The sequence below is a fragment of the Salmo salar genome, chromosome ssa25, assembly GCF_905237065.1.
Source record: "Salmo salar chromosome ssa25, Ssal_v3.1, whole genome shotgun sequence".
NCBI lineage: Eukaryota > Metazoa > Chordata > Actinopteri > Salmoniformes > Salmonidae > Salmo > Salmo salar.
This window is the reverse complement of record NC_059466.1, coordinates 15702879-15725260: the sequence shown is the minus strand read 5'-3', so window position 1 is coordinate 15725260 and position 22382 is coordinate 15702879. Positions and strand designations below refer to the sequence as shown.

Below are 22382 nucleotides of genomic sequence, written 5' to 3'. Positions count from 1 at the left end.
GCTGATAGGGTAGAATCAGTGGACTTGTTTCCAAGCTGCTCCCTCATACAAGGTAAGATTATCAGTACGTCTGGCCTGATCACCACTTTCTCTCTGTGTAACCTTACTCCATAGTTACCGTAGTGAGTGTAGGCCTAGTTCTTACAGGAAAGAGCTGAATCAGGAGGATTCGGTTATTTCAACAACAGGATACATCTGTAGCCTGGTCTCACCCCACCCCCCACACATACACACACACACACACACACACACACACACACACACACACACACACTCTCTCTCTCATGAACATACTGTACTCCACACACAGTCTGATCTATGTTACCAGCCCCCGTCTTTAACCAACTAGGAACTAAGCCCAGACAAAACCTGAGCCTATTCAGAAAAGTATGGCTCTCTAACAGATCCCTTCCTCCTCATCAGTCTAGGAAGAAGACATGGAGAGTATCGGCCTACTGTAGATAAATGCATTTCATGGTAAAACACCACCAGTGCAGCTCATGCATAGAATGAGTAACATACAGGTGATGTGCTGCCTATCCCTGTCTAGATGGCGTGGCAACAAACAGCTACAAAAAGCAACATTGGATGTCACAACAGTGCTTGTTGGAAGCTCTCCTTCCTAGACTTGATTAGTAATGAGTTTAATCTCTTAAATCTTGTTAGTGTGACTATCGTCTCTGGGCAGATAGGACCTGGAACATCGCCTGTTGTACAACAATATGTAAGAAATATACACTGAACAAAAATATAAACTCAACATGCAACAATTTCAAAGATTTTACTGAGTTACAGTTCATATAAGGAAATGTATTAGGCCCTAACCTATGGATTTCACATAACTGGAAATACAGATATGCAAAATGAAGGTAGGGGAATGGATCAGAAAACCAGTTAGTATGCTGACTGCAGGAATGTCCACATACTAATTGCATGCTCCTTCAAAACTTGAGACATCTGTGGCATTGTGTTGTGTGACAAAACTGCACATTTTAGAGTGGACTTTTATTGTCCCCAGCACAAGGTGCGCCTGTGTAATGATCATGCTGTTTAATCAGCTTCTTGATATGCCACAGCTGTCAGGTGGATGGATTATCTTGGCAAAGGAGAAATGCACACTAACAGGAATGTAAACAAATTGGTGCACAACATTTGGAGAAATAAGCTTTTTGTACGTATGGGAAATTTCTGGGATCTTTTACTTCAGCTCATGAAACATGGGACCTTTACATGTTGCGTTTATATTTTTGTTTATTATATAATATACATTGTCTTCAGAAAGTATTCGCACTTTACCTTTTCCACATTTTGTTGTGTCACAGCCTGGATTTAACATGGAATAAATTGTGATTTTGTCATTACTGGCACACACAATACCCCTTAATGTCAAAGTGGAATTATGTTTATTTTTATTTGTTCAATTCTTATTAAAAATGGAAAGCTGAAAAGTCTTGAGTCAATAAGTACTCAACCCCTTTGTTATGTTAAGCCTAAATAAGTCCAGGAGTAAAAATTTGCTTAACAAGTCACATAAACACTATTATTGCAGTCCATGTAAATGATTAACATGATTTTTGAATGACTACCTCATCTCTGTACCCCACACATACAATTATCTGTAAGGTCCTTCAGTCAAGCAGTGAATTTCAAACACAGATTCAACCACAAAGACCAGGGAGGTTTTCCAATGCCACGCAAAGAATGGCACTTATTTTTTTTTTAAAGACATTGAATATCCCTTTGAGCATGGTGAAGTTATTAATTACACTTTGGATGGTGTGTCAATACACCTAGTCACTACAAAGATACAGGCATCCTTCCTAACTCAGTTGCCAGAGAGGAAGGAAACTGCTCAAGGATTTCACCATGAGGCCAATGGTGGCTTTAAAATAGTTACAGAGTTTAATGGCTGTGATAGGAGAAAACTGAGGATGGATCAACAGCAACAAAGTGTTATATTTGGGGCAAATCCAAGATAACACATTACAGAGTACCACTCTCTAGATGTTCAAGCATAGTGGTAGGTGCATCAAGTTATGGGTATGCTTGTAATCATTAAGGATTATGGAATGGCGCTAAGCACAGGCACAATCCTAGAGGAAAACCTGGTTCAGTCTGCTTTCCACCAGACACTGAGAGATGAATTCTCCTTTCAGCAGGAGAATTACCTAAAACACAAGGCCAAATCTACATTGGAGTTTCTTACCAAGAAGACAGTGAATGTTCCTGAGCGGCCAAGTTATTTTTGAGTTAAATCTACTTTAAAATCTATGGCAAGACCTGAAAATGGTTGACTAGCAATGATCAAAAGAGCATGAAGAATTTTTAAAAGAATAATGGGCAAATGTTACACAATCCAGGCGTGGAAAGCTCTTAGAGACTTACCCAGAAAGACTCGCTGCCAAGGTGCTTCTACAAAGTATTGAGTCAGGGGTGTGAATACTGATGTAAATTAGATATTTCTGTATTTATCAATAAATGTGCAAAAATGTCTAAAAACATGTTTGCACTTTGTCATTATGATGTATGGTGTGTAAATGGATGAGAAAAAAAACCTTAATCCATCCACAAAATGTGGAATAAGCCAAGGGATATGAATACTTTCTTAAAAGGTCCTGACAATTTTATCCACAGCGACTTACAGTCATGCGTGCATACATTTTACGTATGGGTGACCCCAGGAACCGAACCAACAACCCTGGCGCTACAAGGGCCATGCTCTACTAACTGAGCTACAAAAGGAACAACAAGACCACAGTTGTTTACTACCACCCTACACTACAAAAAACTACACACACCTAGAAATGTTGTTACAAAATTCAGTGCTAAAACACTGTAAAGATGTGACATTTTGAAGTCAGCACATCCTCTGCACTGAAAACTGTTGAACATCACATCAGGCGCTTAGCTTGTGCATTCAGAAAGCTAGCTATGTTATGTTTAGCTTGAAGGGGAAGTTGCCCTGAAATTGAGTCAGCCCTATCCTTGTAGCTCAACTTCTCACCAAATTCTAGGTATTAGCTTGATTCAGCGAAAAACATAAAATGATTACATTTCAAATAACTGGTTCCTGTTTGAGGTTGTATGCTTTTGTAGAGTGGCCTGTGTTTGATTTACATTGTCACTTTGTACAGTTTGTACCACTGGTCAAGAGGATGCCTTCAGCTCTAAGCAGGGATAATGAATGATACTTGTGTCAAGCATATTGTTAACAGACTCTAGTCAAACATCAGTTTCCCAGCAGGGCTTAGCTCTGGGTTATTTTGACACAAGGAGAAATGTCACAGAAACAATGTCCATTGATAACACAGCATGTTAAAAATCCCAAGAATCCCTTTGCATGCAAGTCTCATTGGCTGCGTTTACACAGGCAGCCCGGTTCTGATCTTTTGCCACTAATTGGTCTTTTGACCAATCAGACCAGATCTTTTGCCAAGAATAAAGCAGCCTTACTGCTTTATTTGAGGCATTTACACTGACAAAGAAGAAACAGACTGAGAAACATCAGAAAAGTCATGGCTAGTCCTCTTCACCAATAGTGGGAGTTTGTCCTCACATAGTTCCAGGGTTTTTATCTGGATTAAAATGTGGCTTACGAGGTGGGCTTGGAGATAATTTTTTGCTGTATTAAAGCAAATGTCCTGTAACTCTAAACATTTTGTCATGGATCTAAGAAAAACTAATTCAGTTTTAAATCACATTTCCTGCAATTCTACACATTTTTGACATGGGGCTGAGAGAATTGCAAGTTTTAAAGCTAATTTCCTGCAATTCTACACATTTTGCAATGGCTTATGCCGTGTTCTTATGCTATCTGAGTGAATTAAACATTATAACACAATCAATAGGGGCCCAATTCCATGGCAAAAATACTCCTGGAATTTTAGATTCTCCCTTACTGTCTAGTTTTTATTTTGGTGATTGTTAGTTCTCAAAGATAATCTTATTTAGAAATACACAGGTCCATTATCTTTTTTACATACTTTGTATCTGGTTTTAGTCGTTTTAAGTTTCCTCATCCCAAAATCTTTTTTCTAATATTTGTATTAGGATTTGTATTAAAAACACTGCGCAGAAAAAACGGGGTGTCTTTAAGACAATCTCAACTCAGGAAAGAATTGGAGGGCGCTCAACCAACGTGAGTCGAGGTTCAACCAAAAATCAATGTCATAGAATATATACATTTTCTATGACAAATCTTAACATTGTATTTCCTCAGTTTAAAACCCAATCAAATGGCCAAAAAGACAACATCAGCTAAAATAACAAAGAGAATGCTGCAGAAGCGATTACACTCTACGGAGCTACAATAAATCATACCCTTCAAAAAGATCTTATTAGTCAAACCGTCATCTCTTTCCTGTGTTATGGATTGACAGTAATACATCTGTGTAAATACTGTCTCTCTTCTCTCCAGCTGTTGAAAAGGTGTTGACTATTTACTGAACGCTGCCTGCTCCCAAGGATGTCAAATCCAAAAGGTCCATTATAAAACGTGATCGTTAAATCCCCTTAATGGGACAGACCTTATTAGCCAAAACAGACAACAAAGGACAAAATAAACAAATAAAAAGTGAACGATGCAGTGCTTTACCATTGCATTTCCTTCACTAGAGCTGCACAAAGAAAGAGTGCATGATTAGCCATATACAAAAATAGGCCAAGTCTTAATGTTGGCTATACGGGGGAAAAAAAAGCATCCCAATTTTCAGTCATGGTAGTAGCAGCCAAAATCCCTGTCATGGGCAGATGATGATGGGGAAGTAAGGTGGAGAGCTGCTTGCTGTGGTGCTGTTGATTATGGCACTGGAACAAGCACAGACAGCCGTGAGTCTCCCTGGGCCTGTTGATTCATCCAGCCAAAGCCCTTACACACACACACACACACACACAAACACAATTCCAAAGTAACAGAATTACACTTTGACTCAGTTTTTTCACTTTAAAATGTATGCCAAACATAAAAGTTGACCCTGTTTTTCTGTTAGACAAAGTGCATAGTTGAGTGCCAGACTGATCCTTGGTCATGAACGGATACTTGGACCTACCAGAAGGAGCAAAGGTGGGTATCATAACATGTCCAGCAATGTGAATGCAATGTTTTCCAAAAATGATTTAATTTACTGTTCACATGCTATATTCACAGCTTGTCGGGCAAGACCTCAGGATAAAAGCACTGTGCGACAAGTACCCTTGTGACACCTCCTCCGTTGTTTCCAGTCTCCCTCGACTACTATGAAAAGGACATGCCATCATGAGGCCTCTGACTGTGACCCGAGTTACTGCCCTGATGACACAGATGGCTTCATCAACAACGACAGGTAATGTTTGTTATGTGAAATGCGAAAAGTTGTATTAAAAAATACCCGGCTCCATAGGCTAATTCTGACCTATGGAGTCCCTTGGGAAACCCAACCATCCAACGATGGGATTTATAAATACATTTTCTAAGCTCCCAAAAGGACTAATATAAAAACTACTTTTGGAATGCTCATATTCTGAGCTAGCCATTAAAAAAAAGTATATTCCACAGATGTCAGTGAATCTGAACTGGAACAGAAAATTGAAAAATATGACCTTGGCATCCCGTAATCCGAACAATCACCTTATACATTTTAAGTTTGTTCAGACTGTATTTAACACCAAGGAAAAGTTTTACGATGAAATTGGCCCCAACTGTTCACACTGTCCCCTAAATCAGGTAGACACATTCCTTCATACGATGTGGGAGTTCACTGTAGTTAAAAGCTTCTGTGACTAAGCAAAAATATTTTTGAAGTGCATGAATGTAATTACTCAATGCGTTGCATCTGCTATGTTACTTAACAATGATAGCTCCTTGAATCTCTCAGTCAATCAGAGACGATTACTACTGGCAGGCCTCCAAAAAAAGATACAGTAGCAATCTCCCCACTCTCTCCCATTTAACCAGTGGATACAGTTAATATAGGAAGTTATAACGTTAGAATTAACGATGGCGAGAATGAATGGTGCTAGTCAAGGAACAACTGAGGCCTGGACAAATAACGTTAACTGTGTAAAGAATATTCTCAGCTAAAGCACAGTACATACATTATCAGTCAAAGTTTGGGCACACCTACTCATTCCAGGATTTTTCTCAATTTTTTACTATTTTCTTCATTGTAGAAAAATAGTGAAGACATCAAAACTATGACAGCCGCATATACGGTTGAAGTCGGAAGTTTACATACAGGCCTTAAAATACATCCACAGGTACACCACTAATTGACTCAAATGATGTCAATTAGCCTATCAGAATCTTCTAAAGCCGTGACATCCTTTTCTGGAATTTTCAAAGTTGTTTAAAGGCACAGTCAACTTAGTGTATGTAAACTTCTGACCCACTGGAATTGTGATACAGTGAATTATAAGTGAAATAATCTGTCTGTAAACAATTATTGGAAAAATTACTTATGTCATGCACAAAGTAGATGTCCTAACCGACTTGCCAAAACTATAGTTTGTTAACAAGAAATTTGTGGAGTGGTTGAAAAACAAGGTTTAATGACTCCAACCTAAGTGTATGTAAACTTCCAACTTCAACTGTATACCTTCAAGTGCAGTAGCAAAAACCATCAAGCGCTATGATGAAACTGGCTCTCATGAGGACCGACACAGGAAAAAAAGACCCAGAGTTACCTCTGCTGTAGAGGATAAGTTCATTAGAGTTGCCAGATAAATGTCTCACGGAGTTCAAGTAACAGACACATCTAAACATCAACTGTTCAGAGGAGACTGCGTGAATCAGGCCTTCATGGTCGAATTGCTGAAAAGTAACCACTACTAAAGGACACCAATAAGAAGAGATTTGCATGGGCCAAGGAACATGAGCAACGGACATTAGACCGGTGGAAATCTGTCCTTTGGTCTGATGAGTCCAAGTTTGAGATTTTTGGTTCCAACCGCCGTGTCTTTGTGAGACGCAGGGTAGGTGAACGGATGATCTCTGCATGTGTGGTTCCCACTGATTTGTTTAACAATTCTTTGGTTACTAAATGATTCCATTAGTGTTATTTCATAGTTTTTACAATGTAGAAAATAGTAAAAATTAAGAAAACCCCTTGAATGAGTAGCTTTCCAAACATTTGACTGGTACTGTACCTTATTTACATTTACATTTTAGTAAACGCTCTTATCCAGAGCAACTTACAGTAGTGAATGCATACATTTCTTTCCCGTACTGGTACCCCGTGGGAATCGAACCCACAACCCTGGCGTTGCAAACACCATGCTCTACCAACTGAGCCACACGGGACATAAGGACCCTTTGCTTTGAGACTCGAAATTGAGCTCAGGTGCATCCTGTTTCCATTGATCATCCTTGAGATGTTCCTACTACTTGATTGGAATCCACCTGTGGTAAATTCAATTGATGGAACATGATTTAGAAAGACACAATCCTGTCTATATCAGGTCGCACAGTTGAAAGTACATGTCAGAGCAAAAACCAAGCCATGAGGTCGAAGGAATTGTCCGTACAGCTCCAAGACAGTTCTGGGGAATGCTACCAAAAAATGTCTGCAGTATTGAAGGTCCGCAAGAACACAGTGGCCTCCATCATTCTTAAATGGAAGACGTTTGGTACCACCAAGACTCTTCCTAGAGCTGGCCGCCCAGCCAAACTGATTAATCGGGGGAGAAGGACCTTGGTCAGGGAGGTGACCAAGAACCCGATAGTCACTCTGACAGAGCTCTAGAGTCCCTGTGTGGAGATCGGAGAACCTTCCAGAAGGACAACCATCTCTATCATTTATTTCAGCTCATGAAACATGGGACCAACACTTTTCCTGTTGCGTTCATATTTTTGTTCACACTGAGTATACAAACATTAGGAACACCTTCCTAATATTTGAGTTGCACCAGCCCCTTTTGCCTTCAGAACAGCCTCAATTTGTCAGGGCATGCACATAGATTTTACATATGGGTGCTCCTGGGAATCAAACCCACTACCCTGTCATTACAAGCAGCATGCTCTACCAACTGAGCTGCAAAGGACGACACGTTTCATGTAGAATAGTAGAATAGACAAGGTGTAATTTCGACATTTGGTTGTGCATCAGCAGTTTCTCTTGTTATGCCAGTCACTCAATTAGTCCTGTCAGCTAACCGGCGTTGGTCTGGACTCGAACTTGATTTGCTCCAGTTTTGGCATTAAATCGTTCTGGTTTTAGTTGGTCTCGAACACACTGGTGATGACGTTGAACCAATGTGGAAAACTGATTGGATTTGAAAGAAAGTCATCAATGTAAGGGAATTTCATCTATATTTTTTCAACTACATCCAATGACATGGCGCATTTGTTTTGTTGAGTTCACATTGACATCACATCAGTTGACAACTAAACCAAATGTAAATCAAAACTAAATGTTGAATTGACGTCGGAGCGGGTTGTGTGTTTGATCATGAACATAAAATATACTATAGATTCATGTGTATATGTTATCAAAGTGTGTGTATAGGTTCGCATATTCAAACACTATGGAAAGAGTACTTATGGTACCCAACTTTTTTCTTAATAAACTGTGTGCTTTTCATGACATTTTTTGAATTTTTATGAATAAAATAAATAAATAAAATAGTAGGCCAATTCCACAGCCCAGTAGATACAACTAATCATTTTGGTTGTGAAGTGCATTAGCAAAATGCTTTGTCCTTCCTTTAGAACAAAATGCAATTTACCACTTGGCTGTCTATTATATCACCCTGTCACAGGCCCTCCCAGTCAACACCACCTGATAGTATTGCCTGCTACAGTTGTTCGAGAGATGTCCAGATTCCAGCCAAACATGCAGCATAGAGTAGACCAGCAAGGGGGCCCTCATCAACATCATGCAGACATGCCCTCGCAGTGAGCATCCTTTTGAATGGAACAGTCAGCCACTTGTTGGCAAGTATTCGGCCAGACCCCTACAAATGCAGAAGGTAATCCAATTCACTATTTTGATACATGTGATAAACCAATTGTGAAACATAAGACATTATTTGTTGCTCATTTTCTACTTCTAAAATGCATATAATGTCCAGGGCATAACCTAGCCTGATGGAACCAGCCTGGTTGCTGTGTTCACCATTCTATTTCACTTCACATTTTATGATATCTGAAGTGAAATAGAAAGTTGAACGCAGCGGTCAGGTTGGTTCCACCCCGCTAATCATAACTACCATTGACAATGTAATCAGTGCGTGTGTTTGTGTGTGTGCCCGACCAGTATCTTTGACGAGGGGCCAGGAGCTGATATACACTGCTATGCGGGGGCGCTGGCAACGGCCTCCCCCACAGCCTGTTCATGCTCACCAACGGTTGTCGATTGGGAGAACAGAATAAAGTGGGTTTAGTCTGACCTGTTCAAACTTCAAAATAGTATATGTTTGGGAAATATATCCTAACTGGCAAATTTTTAAAGAAAGTGACTGTGTATGTGTTCACAAAATGAATGGTGATTGCAAGATGATGTGATGAAGTCCAGACTGACAGAGGGCTTGATACTGATGTAAATGGAGGAGAATTGCAAAATTTATAGAAAAATTAATTAATAGTAACTATCAGTCAAAATGGGGAGGTTATTGAACTCAACCTGCAGTAGGGTTGTGGGGGGGGGGACCGCTACAGGCAAGGTTCTGACAGATGGGTGTGTCTTGGGTGGTGGCAAGGACACTCCCAAATCAAACCACACCCCCAAGCCAACTCACTTTTGGCTTTTGTCATGGCCGCCAGCATTTCTTGAGGAGCAAGACAAAACACGAGGCCAAATCAGCAGGTGCAGTTCCCCCTATAAGAGGTTAAGACTTTTTTCTGGTAAATGTTTTCTAAGACCCCTTTTCCATCCAGAAATCAAAGCCTTTACTTATGCCAAATGTTTAAGATGGAAAATGGTAGAAAAATGTATCTATGCCTTCATTTCCCAAAAATATAGACTCTTAGCTTTAATTTGACACCCAATTTGATGTGCTCCTATGTTGGTGCTCATGGGAAGTTTTACATGGAAATGCCCACCTACACACACAGAATGGGGTCCTGCCGGTTCTGTTCATTACAATAATCTGTTCATCTACAGTCTTTGTTACGGCACCTAGGGAAATGTGTGAACAATGCCATCTGATCTGGGTTCAAGAACACAGAACAGTCTGTGCTTTTCTCTACTAGTACACTGTAGGCCTATAGAAGGTAAACAAGAGTCAGACTGACAGAGGGAGGCAAAACAGAGAGACTACCGTCCCATCCAAACATAGACACCTGCCTTCTTTTGTAGATCAAAGGCTAGTAGGAAATCCTTCTTTCCTCTCAACTGCTCACTTCAAAGAGTGTTCATCATATTATCTGTGGTGCAGCAAGTTAGGACCTTGACCGGGCTTCAATCTGTCCCCAACACAAGGCCACAGTATCTCACCCAACTATATACACGTATAGAACAACTATTATTGAGTCCCTGACCTTTTTGGACCCTTTGAAAGTACTGCAGTGCTGTTCTGGGAGTGAATAATAATAAGAGGTTAAAAACATTTTCCTAACACTGTCAGCTGTCGCTGGCCATCAGAGTTGGGATTTGCAGAGGAAATGAGTAAGCAAGCTATGAACAACATTTGCACAATCGTAGTACTGCAGAAATGTCAGATGGAATTGAAAATCACTCGATACACTTATTGCACTACATTAAATGTTCATCTCTTCACTAAAACAAGGAGAAACATATCACATGATCTTTTATTAGCCATGTGACTGTCTAAGGTATCATTTTGTATTTGTATTTATTATGGATCCCCATTAGATGCTGCCAAGGCAGCAGCTACTCTTCATGAGGACCAGCAAAATGAAGGCAGTTATACAATTTTAAAAAACATTACAATGCATTCAACATGTCAATACCTCTCACAAATACAAGTAGTGATGAAGTCAATCTCTCCTCCACTTTGAGACAGGATAGATTGACATGCATATTACCAATGTTAGCTCTTTGTGTACATCCAAGGGCCAGCCGTGCTGCCCTGTTCTAAGCCAATTGACATTTTCCTAAGCCACTCTTTGTGGCACCTGACCACACAAATGAATAGTAGTGCAGGTCTGACAGAACTAGGGCCTGTAGGACCTGCCTTGTTGATAGTGTTGTTAAGAATGCTGAGCAACACTTTATTATGGACAGACTTCTCCCCATCTTAGCTACTGTTGTATCAATTTGTTTTGACCATGACAGTTTACAATCCAGGTTACTCCAAGCAGTTTAGTCACCTCAACTTGCTCAATTTCCACATTATTTATAACAAGGTTTTGTTGAGGTTTAGGGTTTAGTGAATGATTTGTCCCATATACAATGCATTAATTTTTGAAATATTTAGGACTAACTTATTCCTTGCCAATCATTCTGAAACTAAATGTAGCTCTTGGTTAAGTGTTGCAGTCATTTCAGTCGCTGTAGTAGCTGACGTGTTATAGTGTTGAGTCATCCGCATACATAGACACACTGGCTTTACTCAAGGCCATTGGCATGTCATTAGTAAAGATTGAAAAATGTAAGGGGCATAGATAGCTGCCCTGGGGAATTCCTGATTATGTCAGAGAGGATCCCATTAAAGAAAACCCTCTGTGTTATGTTAGACAGGTAACACTTTATCCACAATATAGCAGGGGGTGTAAAACCATAACACATAAGATTTTCCAGCAGCAGACTATGATCGATAATGTCAAAAGCCGCACTGAAGTCTAACAAAACAGCCCCTACAATCTTTTTAGCATCAATTTCTCTCAGCCAATCAGTAATTTGTGTAAGTGCTGCGCTTGTTGATTTTGCCTTATGGATGGAGCTTCATATAAACATACAGGCTTCGTGGAGAACACTAAGCAGATAACAATCATGCTTCCTTATGATTCTTCCCAAATAGGCAACTGTACTGTCAAATGTTCACTGTTGTATAACTATAACCCACCCCCCCCCCCACCACCTTCATGACAAGTCAAGAAAACTGGGCTTTCCTCCCACCTACATCTCCTCCGAGCCTTCTCAGCCCAATCACCCACATGAAACCACAACTGAGTCCCGTCCCATCCCATCTAACCATGATTTCACCCTCCAGCTATACTGAATAATGTCAGATGGGCTACAGTGCTTCCAGAATCTGGTTCTGATCCAAATCATCCACTTGGAGACTTGTCAATAACGGCCTCTGTGATTGGCTATGGCAGGGAATCTAGGAAAATTCAGGATACTGTAGATTGTTTTCTATTAGAGAGGATGGCTACTATAAATACAACAGTGTGATGTTTCAGACTGCTATACTCCAAAGGATAGAATTTGTTGTACAATTAAAATAATCTAATTAGAGCCATCTGTGCAGACATCCGTTTCTTGACTGATCAAGGTTCATTAAATTGAACTCGGGAGACAGTCCAACCAGCCTGCAAATTGTAAAGTAGGAACTGAGTAAACAACACTAATTATTAGACACATGACTGATCGAAGGACTTACGCAATATTGGTCACATCTTGTTATTTGTGTTAAATTCAGTGGAATACTAAATCATAGTCCTAGCCAGGCATTTATCGTTACCAAAGGATGGTAGAATTACTGGCCGGACAGCTTGTTCGCTTAATTTGCAACTAATGAAACGTACAAATTGGTTACCAATGAAAGACTGCAAAACATGTCATTATAAAAGTCCATCCACTACAGAGCTGTATCAGAATATGCTGAGATGTGTAGATGAGGGATGTCAATGGCTCATACAAGCCCACAGGGCAAAATGTGGCTAAAATTAGCAGAGCAGTGAAGTAAAATCAATGTTTAGTAAGTAGTTAACAACACATTCATGTGTCGAGTCATTTGTTTCCCTCTTTCGGGCATCAGAACCACCACTGAGCATTTTCCAAAAGGCCTCTATGGCAGGAATGTTAGCCAGCCAACCATGAAATTCTCCACAGTAGTAAACTGCCATAGAGAGAGAAGGAAAAGGCATACATACCAGAGACCTCGTTGAGGTTTAGCCAAAAGGCTGTTGACCATCCAGTATGACAGGCCTGGTCAGGAGTAGAAGCCTTAGTTAAGTCCTTGAGTTAAATGTCTCTCCTTGGCAAAGGAAATGTGACAACAGCAGATCCACTGGCCTAGGCCAAGTGCCTAGCTAAGTATCCACAACACTAAGATAGTAGTAGGACAGTAGTGGCTCCTGCTGTCTCTGGCACAGTTGAAATCCTTGGATTAAACTTTACTTTTCCCGCCTGCCCCCATTAGATTTGGGAGGGGTTGAGGAGGAGGAAGAGGAGGAAGCTCACTTAGAATAGCCAAGTGCCCCTGAGTGCTTCCAGCATGTTAAGCAGCTTACAGCCATAGCCCAATGAAGCAGGGATTTTCTATTGATACGTGAGGACAAGTCTGTTGTCTTGTCTATTTTGGATACGTCGTTGTTGTTGAGTGGTCCAACTGTAGATACAAAAAGCACCACTAGCTCAATAGCCTACACATGTTCTGGAAAAGGAATGACAAGCACAACAACTTCATGCAGCAGCACAAATCACAGCCCTACAGTGGAGCCATATATTTCACACCATTTAAAATCACACACAAGTAACAAATCAGATTTACATATGACTTTACCTATGTGGGGGAAGGGGGTACTATTGTTTTCCTTGTTTCGATGAGAGGTATATCAGGCACATGTACAGTTGTGGCCAAAAGTTTTGAGAATGACACAAATTTTAATTTTCACAAAGTCTGCTGCCTCAGTGTCTTTAGATATTTTTGTCAGATGTTACTATGGAATACTGAAGTATAATTACAAGCATTTCATAAGTGTCAAAGGCTTTTATTGACAATTACATGAAGTTGATGCAAAGAGTCTATATTTGCAGTGTTGACCCTTCTTTTTCAAGACCTCTGCAATCCGCCCTGGCATGCTGTCAATTAACATCTGGGCCACATCCTGACTGATGGCAGACCATTCTTGCATAATTAATGCTTGGAGTTTGTGGGTTTTTGTTTGTCCACCCACCTCTTGAGGATTGACCACAAGTTCTCAATGGGATTAAGGTCTGGGGAGTTTCCTGGCCATGGACCCAAAATATCGATGTTTTGTTCCCCGAGCCACTTAGTTATCACTTTTGCCTTATGGCAAGGTGCTCCATCATGCTGGATATAAAGGAAAGTCTCTCGGAGGATGTGTTGGTACCATTCTTTATTCATGGCTGTGTTCTTAGGCAAAATTGTGAGTGAGCCCACTCCCTTGGCTGAGAAGCAACCCCACACATGAATGGTCTCAGGATGCTTTACTGTTGGCATGACACAGGACTGATGGTAGCGCTCACCTTGTCTTCTCCGGACAAGCTTTTTTCCGGATTCCCCAAACAATCGGAAAGGGGATTCATCAGAGAAAATGACTTTACCCCACTCCTCAGCAGTCCAATCCCTGTACCTTTTGCAGAATATCAGTCTGTTCCTGATGTTTTTCCTAGAGAGAAGTGGCTTCTTTGCTGCCCTTCTTGACACCAGGCCATCCTCCAAAAGTCTTCGCCTCACTGTGCGTGCAGATGCACTCACACCTGCCTGCAGCCATTCCTGAGCAAGCTCTGTACTGGTGGTGCCCCGATCCCGCAGCTGAATCAACTTTAGGAGATGGTCCTAGCGCTTGCTGGAATTTCTTGGGTGCCCTGAAGCCTTCTCACAACAATTGAACCGCTCTCCTTGAAGTTCTTGATGATCTGATAAATGGTTGATTTAGGTGCAATCTTACTGGCAGCAATATCCTTGCCTGTGAAGCCCTTTTTGTGCAAAGCAATGATGACGGCACGTGTTTCCTTGCAGGTAACCATGGTTGACAGAGGAAGAACAATGATTCCAAGCACCACCCTCATTTTGAAGCTTCCAGTCTGTTATTCGAACACAATCAGCATGACAGAGGGATCTCCAGCCTTGTCCTCGTCAACACTCACACCTGTGTTAACCTGTTAGGGCTAGGGGGCAGTATTGACACGGCCGGATAAAAAACGTACCCGATTTAATCTGGTTACTACTCCTGCCCAGTAACTAGAATATGCATTTAATTATTGGCTTTGGATAGAAAACACCCTAAAGTTTCTAAAACTGTTTGAATGGTGTCTGTGAGTATAACAGAACTCATATGGCAGGCCAAAACCTGAGAAGATTCCATGCAGGAAGTGGCCTGTCTGACAAGTTGTGTTTCATCTTGGCTCTTTTTATTGAAGACTGAGGATCTTTGCTATAACGTGACACTTCCTACGGCTCCCATAGGCTCTCAGAGCCCGGGAAAAAGCTGAACGATATCGAGGCAGCCTCTGGCTGAAACACATTATCGCTTTTGGCAAGTGGCCGATCAGAGTACTATGGGCTTAGGCGCGTGCCCGAGTCGACCCCATGCTTTATTTTCTTTCGTCTGTTTACCTAAACGCAGATTCCCGGTCGGAATATTATCGCTTTTTTATGAGAAAAATGGCATAAAAATTGATTTTAAACAGCGGTTGACATGCTTCGAAGTACGGTAATGTACGGAAACCAACATTTGTTATTGAAGTAGAAGTCCTGGGAGTGCATTCTGACGAAGACAGCAAAGGTAATAACATTTTTCTTATAGTAAATCTGACTTTGGTGAGTGCTAAACTTGCTGGGTGTCTAAATAGCTAGCCCTGTGATGCCGGGCTATCTACTGAGAATATTGCAAAATGTGCTTTCACCGAAAAGCTATTTTAAAATCGGACATATTGAGTGCATAGAGGAGTTCTGCATCTATAATTCTTAAGATAATTGTTATGCTTTTTGTGAACGTTTATCGTGAGTAATTTAGTAAATTCACCGGCAGTGTTCGGTGGGAATGCTAGTCACATGCTAGTCACATGCTAATGTAAAAAGCTGGTTTTTGATATAAATATGAACTTGATTGAACAAAACATGCATGTATTGTATAACATAATGTCCTAGGGTTGTCATCTGATGAAGATCATCAAAGGTTAGTGCTACATTTAGCTGTGGTTTGGGTTTATGTGACATTATATGCTAGCTTGAAAAATGGGTGTCTGATTATTTCTGGCTGGGTACTCTGCTGACATAATCTAATGTTTTGCTTTCGTTGTAAAGCCTTTTTGAAATCGGACAGTGTGGTTAGATTAACGAGAGTCTTGTCTTTAAAATGGTGTAAAATAGTCATATGTTTGAGAAATTGAAGTAATAGCATTTCTAAGGTATTTCAATAACGCGCCACAGGATTCCACTGGCTGTTACGTAGGTGGGACGATTTGGTGCCACCTACCCTAGAGAGGTTAACGAGAGAATCACTGACATGTCAGCTGGTCCTTTTGTGGCAGGGCTGAAATGCAGTGGAAATGTTTTCGGGGGATTCAGTTCATTTGTATGGCAAAGAGGGACTTTGCAATTAATTGCAATTCATCTGATCACTCTTCATAACATTCTGGAGTATATGCAAATTGCCATCATACAAACTGAGGCAGCAGACTTCGTGAAAATTAATATTTGTGTAATTCTCAAAACTTTTGGCCACGACTGTACAGTACCACCTAGCTAGTCACCATTATCACACTGGTATTGACGGGACTGTCTGCTGCCCTGAGGATGCCGCTGATCACCCTTTCTGTTGCATAATTAAGCAGGCCCGACAACCGACTCATGCAGATCATATTACAGGAAGAGAACACAGGAGCTTTGTTCCCATTGGAGCACAACTATTGTCTGAGATTATTAACTGGTAATAATGAATATTGATTGGATGAGTGGGAGGGGTGAGCAGAAGGGGTAGATGAACTGAACTACTGACACTAGGAGGTTAATACAGTTGCGAGTGCATTTCGTATGGTGTCACCTTTTAATGTGATGATTAAAGTGTTGCAACTGCTTCAAGTTTAATTAGCACATAGTAACACCACATATAGAACAATGAGACAGATATTTCACTGGATGTATACATGTGAAGCGTCCCCTTGGTGTTTCCACTCACTGCCAAATATGTGACCGACCGCTTTGATTCGGTCTTATGTAGCAAAATTTGAAACTCTGTTTTTTACATTGGATAAAAGCAGACACATAGCTACAAAATGGTATATCATACAATGCATTTGAGGAACAATGGGAAAGTAATTCAGCTATTGAAAAACTTGTAATCTCACTTTTGAGAAAATGGTCTTTGAATGTTTTGGTACCTACTGGAGAGCTCTTCTTTGTCTACACCAATTCAGCATCGTTCACACCCTCTTAAAATTTAGCCCCCACCAAAACTCTGACCATTTTACTCGCCCTAGCAGAGCTGGTTAGGTGGTTTTCATGTTATCCAGAGCGTTGGTGACTGGAACTGTGCTGCTGGCAACAATTTAACTACGCTTTTTTGTCGACGTTTACTGACACCGGCCATATATTCAACGGGTGTTGAGCGTTCGTAAATTCATCAGTTATTCTGCGCTCTGGCACACTCAGACGAGAGTGCTCTGAAATCGGAGTAGATGACCAGACTGAATTTACGAACGCACCCGAAATGGTTACTTGCATAGTGGAGTCTTTTGTTAAGACATGCTAGCTAGCTAAACAATGAACTATAATCCCAACTCATGACGTTACTACCCTGCATGAATCTGCAGGTAGCTAACCAACCAGGTTCAATGTTAGCTAGCCAAGCAAATGGCTCTGATATATGAATAATAAGATCATACACGCAGTGGCAACCTGTCACTCAGGGCAGAGCCCCACCTGTTTTGAGCCCCACATTTTTAAAAAAATAAAAATAATATTTATTCTCTCAAAACAACGGTTAACTCTGAACTGTGAAAACTAGACTTCAGTGAGTTCAAGACAACTGGGAAGTCGGGAATTGTCACGGCCGTTGTAGCGAGTAGACCAAAATGCAGCGGGTACGTGAATGCTCATATTTACTTTATTGAGAACACGACACAAAACAAGAAAACAAAAAAACTAACAACAGCTAAACAGTTCTGCAGGCTAACCATAGCAGTGCAAAAACAACTTCCCACAAATGACAGGTGAAAACAGGGCTACCTAAGTATGACTCCCAATCAGCAACAACGATGTACAGCTGTTCCTGATTGAGAGCCATACCAGGCCAACACAAAGAAATACACAACATAGACAGAGCATAGAAATACAAAACATAGAACATAACCAAAAACCCCGGAATACTCTCAACAAACACCCCTCTACATAAACACATATCCCAACAAACCCCGAACCACATAAAACAAACACCCCCCTACCACGTCCTGACCAAACTACAATAACAAATAACCCCTTTACTGGTCAGGACGTGACAGGAATAAACAAGCTAGGACAAGTGAATCATGGTGATGTCATTGATTTTCAGGTTGTAGCTCTAGAAGGAGGCCAGATTTACAATTCCGAGCTGGATGACCGTTCAAAAGGTATTTTCCCCAGTTTGAGTGTTTGTTGCAGCTCGTTCCAGTCGCTAGCTGCAGCGAACTGAAAAGACGAGCGACCCAGGGATGTGTGTGCTTTGGGGACCTTTAACAGAATGTGACTGGCAGAACGGGTGTTGTATGTGGAGGATGAGGGCTGCAGTAGGTATCTCAGATAGGGGGGAGTGAGACCTAAGAGGGTTTTATAAATAAGCAACAACCAGTGGGTCTTGCGACGGGTATACAGAGATGACCAGTTTACAGAAGAGTATAGAGTGCAGTGATGTGTCCTATAAGGAGCATTGGTGGCAAATCTGATTGCCGAATGGTAAAGAACATCTAGCTGCTCGAGAGCACCCTTACCCGCCGATCTATAAATGATGTCCCCGTAATCTAGCATGGGTAGGATGGTCATCTGAATCAGGGTTAGTTTGGCAGCTGGGGTGAAAGAGGAGTGATTATGATAGAGGAAACCAAGTCTAGATTTAACTTTAGCCTGCAGCTTTGATATGTGCTGAGAGAGGGACAGTGTACCATCTAGCCATACTCCCAAGTACTTGTATGAGGTGACTACCTCAAACTCTAAACCCTCAGAGGTAGTAATCACACCTGTGGGGAGAGGGGCATTCTCCTTAACAAACCACATGACCTTTGTTTTGGAGGTGTTCAGAACAAGGTTAAGGGCTGAGAAAGCTTGTTGGACACTAAGAAAGCTTTGTTGTAGAGCGTTTAACACAAAATCCAGGGAGGTGCCAGTTGAGTATAAGGCCGTATCATCTGCATATAAATGGATGATAGAGCTTCCTACCTGAGCTATGTTGTTGGTGTAAATTGAGAAGAGCGTGGGGCCTAGGATCGAGCCTTGGGGTATACCCTTGGTGACAGTCAGTGGCTGAGACAGCAGATGTTCTGACTTTATACACTCAATCTTTGAGAGAGGTAGTTAGCAAACCAGGCCAAAGACCCCTCAGAGACACAAATACTCCTTAGCCGGCCCACAAGAATGGAATGGTCTACCATATCAAAAGATTATGCCAAGTCAATAAAAATAGCAGCACAACATTGCTTAGAATCAAGGGCAATGGTGACATCATGGAGGACCTTTAAGGTTGCAGTGACACATCCATAACCTGAGCGGAAACCAGATTGCATACCAGAGAGAATACTAGATATCAAGAAAGCCAGTCAGTTGATTATTGACAAGTTTTTCCAACACTTTTGATAAACAGGGCAAAATAGAAATAGGCCTATAACAGTTTGGATCAGCTTGATCTCCCCCTTTAAATAAAGGACTAACCGTGGCTGCCTTCCAAGCAATGGGAACCTCCCCAGAGAGGAGAAACAGGTTAAAAAGGTCAGAGATAGGCTTGGCGATTATACTGTAGGGGCAGCAACCTTAAAGAAAACAGGGTCTAAACCATCCAGATGTTTTTTTTGGGGTCAAGTTTAAGGAGCTCCTTTAGCACCTCGGACTCAGTGACCGCCTGCAGGGAGAAACTTAAATTAAAAATATACAACATTAAATACGTGCAAACGGCTCTTCTGTGAAGTAGTGACCCGCGACATACGCCTAGTTTCCTGAAACGGGTCACATATGGTAGTGAGAAGATGGGGCGAGATGGGTTTTGGCAGATTTTCTCATCGATTAAACATTTGATCTCAATACAGTTCTGTTCCCAAAACCAAAATATGTTATGAACAGAGTGGACTAAGGTTTGTAGACTTTACCCTTCGCAAAAGTTTTTAAAAAATCACGTTGTTTACAGTAAGTGCAAAGGCCAATTGAGTTATTGCACACGTGCAATTCAGAGTAGGCGTTGCCTTACGGAAATATGCAGATTATGCTAGAACGTGCCAATAGAATCTTGCTAGCTAGTGCTTGGCTCTGCCCCCCTCTTTGCTTATTCTGCCCACTATGGCTTATTTGTTCCCACAGGGCCCAATGTGGCTAATATCAGCAGAGCAGTGCAGTAACGTCAATGTTTAGTAAGTGATTAACAACACATTAATGTGTTAAATCATTTGTTTCCCTCTTTCGGCCTCAGAACCACCACTAAGCATTTTCCAGAAGGAATCTCATTAAACCTGATGTTAATGATTGGGTCCTTCAGGTCCACAGGCTCTTCAGCTAACTACTGTTACTGACTAATTAAAGCACAGCTCATGGGTTCCAGTTGTGAGTCACAATTTTCAATAAAACGAGTCATCAGAAAGATGAAAAGGTTTAATGGTGAAACTAGTCTCAATGTGGCTTTAATAAGAGTGCTGGTTTAGGATCAGTTGTGCCTTCTAAATCACACAAATAAGAAGATCAGCACTACTACACCGAGCCACTTTCTGAATATGGGACCTGGTTCTGCCTGGGGATACGGTGTGAACTCTATGAACTGATGTGAAACGATAGCTTGAGGAGGTCTCCTCTCCTCAGTCCTAAATCAATTACTAGTGCTATAAAAGCAGAATCTGTCCAGGCCACGGATGGGAATGTCATGCAGTAGCAGGCAGATAATTACAACATTCCCCTTGTAAATCCCTCCATCAAGGCTTTGTCCTTTTGGATATTTTTAAACCTCACTGCAATGTCACTTTCTGACCTTCATTTCAGCAAATTCCCTGATGGGATGGATGCTCATCCAGAATATCATTGTAGGCTACTGGCAGAGGAGTTGTTAAAGAGCCAGAGGAGTTGTTAAAGGTCTTGATACAAGGTGCATGATAATCATACGTTAAAGATGATTCCTGATTGTCTGTGCCTGACTTGGGCAGGAGCACACAGGAGCTGAGTACCACCACCTAAAATGTTCTACTGCTTCAACTCTTGCACCTCTTATAGAATGTTAGTTCAAAAGTATTGTGGCGCTCCTGTACCGAAGTACCGGCTGCCACAATGAGTACGGGCTGCTTTTCAGTCCAAGTCAAGCACTGCAGATAGTGACAGCGTGATGATGATGCAACTTGTATGTACGTCACTCACCAATCAATTTTCGCATCATTAAATGATAAACTGACACTGTACCACTAAATATGACTTAAAATATGAATTAATTGTAGGCCCCTTTGCAGACAGTTATGTTTCAAGTCAGAAGTCGGCCATTCAAATGCAGCAAAAGTAGACTGTCATCCATTTCTCAGGTAGTCAATGGTTAGATGGGGTATAAACACAAGTAGCCTTCCCCAGTGTCTGAGGATGCCGAGTTATCACTTGAATGGATAGCATTTTCTAGATTTTTTTTTACTTCAATTTCAAAGCGCAGAGAAACAATTTACATAAAATAGTTAGATCAAGTATGGAAAACATTGCTAGCTTACCGATGTTTCGTTGTATTGACCATGTCTGCAATTTTTTGCGCAGGAAACAAATGATACGACTATGCAACAGAAAACCCCGCGTTCCTATTGAGACAGATGATGTTAGCCTAGGATGCTCCGCGTTGAAACCCCTTGCTAATACAGTAGATCAGATAGAGGTTTAGAACATAAGCAATGGAAAGTCAAAAAAGTGCTGTGCATGCCCGTTCTCTTCTTGAATGCAGTCACTCAGACGGATGCTCAACGCTCCTCCCTGCAGCAAGAATGAGTTTTGGAGGGAAGAAATGACCGTACTGGATCCAAGCGCAAGATGGGCCAATTGTGTTTCGCAAAACCAGGCACTGGATTATTTTATGTCAGCGCAGTGAACAAGTTCCCTGATAGACTGACGTCCCGAGACAGACCGCTACAGAGGAATTATAATTATAACAAGATTCGGGGTTAGAAGGATTGTACTAAGCATAATTTAGAAATTCAAGAATCAGTGGTAAGCATTCTTGAACCGCAGGGAATCTTACTGATTGTGCCGATAAAAAGACTAAAAGAACATACTAAAACACAGACACACACTGTTCTATGCAACATACTTTTTGTATATATATTTTAGTGTGATGGCTTACAACACCCGGACAAATGATGTTCGTTTTTATAGGTCCCTGTGTGTGATGGTACTATAAGGTA

The 22382-nt window shown here is 41.2% G+C and overlaps 1 protein-coding gene across 5 annotated transcripts in view; it reads right to left on the bottom strand.

Moving 5' to 3' along the window:
- osbpl6 (oxysterol binding protein-like 6) overlaps positions 1-21958 on the bottom strand; it is a 58997-nt gene extending 37039 nt beyond the window's left edge. For all 5 annotated transcript variants that reach the window (XM_014173319.2, XM_045707794.1, XM_045707791.1 and 2 more), the window contains exon 1: positions 21702-21958. The gene's annotated coding sequence lies outside the window, so the exon portion shown is untranslated. The remainder of the gene's footprint in view (positions 1-21701) is intronic.
- Between the last annotated feature and the right edge of the window lie 424 nt (positions 21959-22382).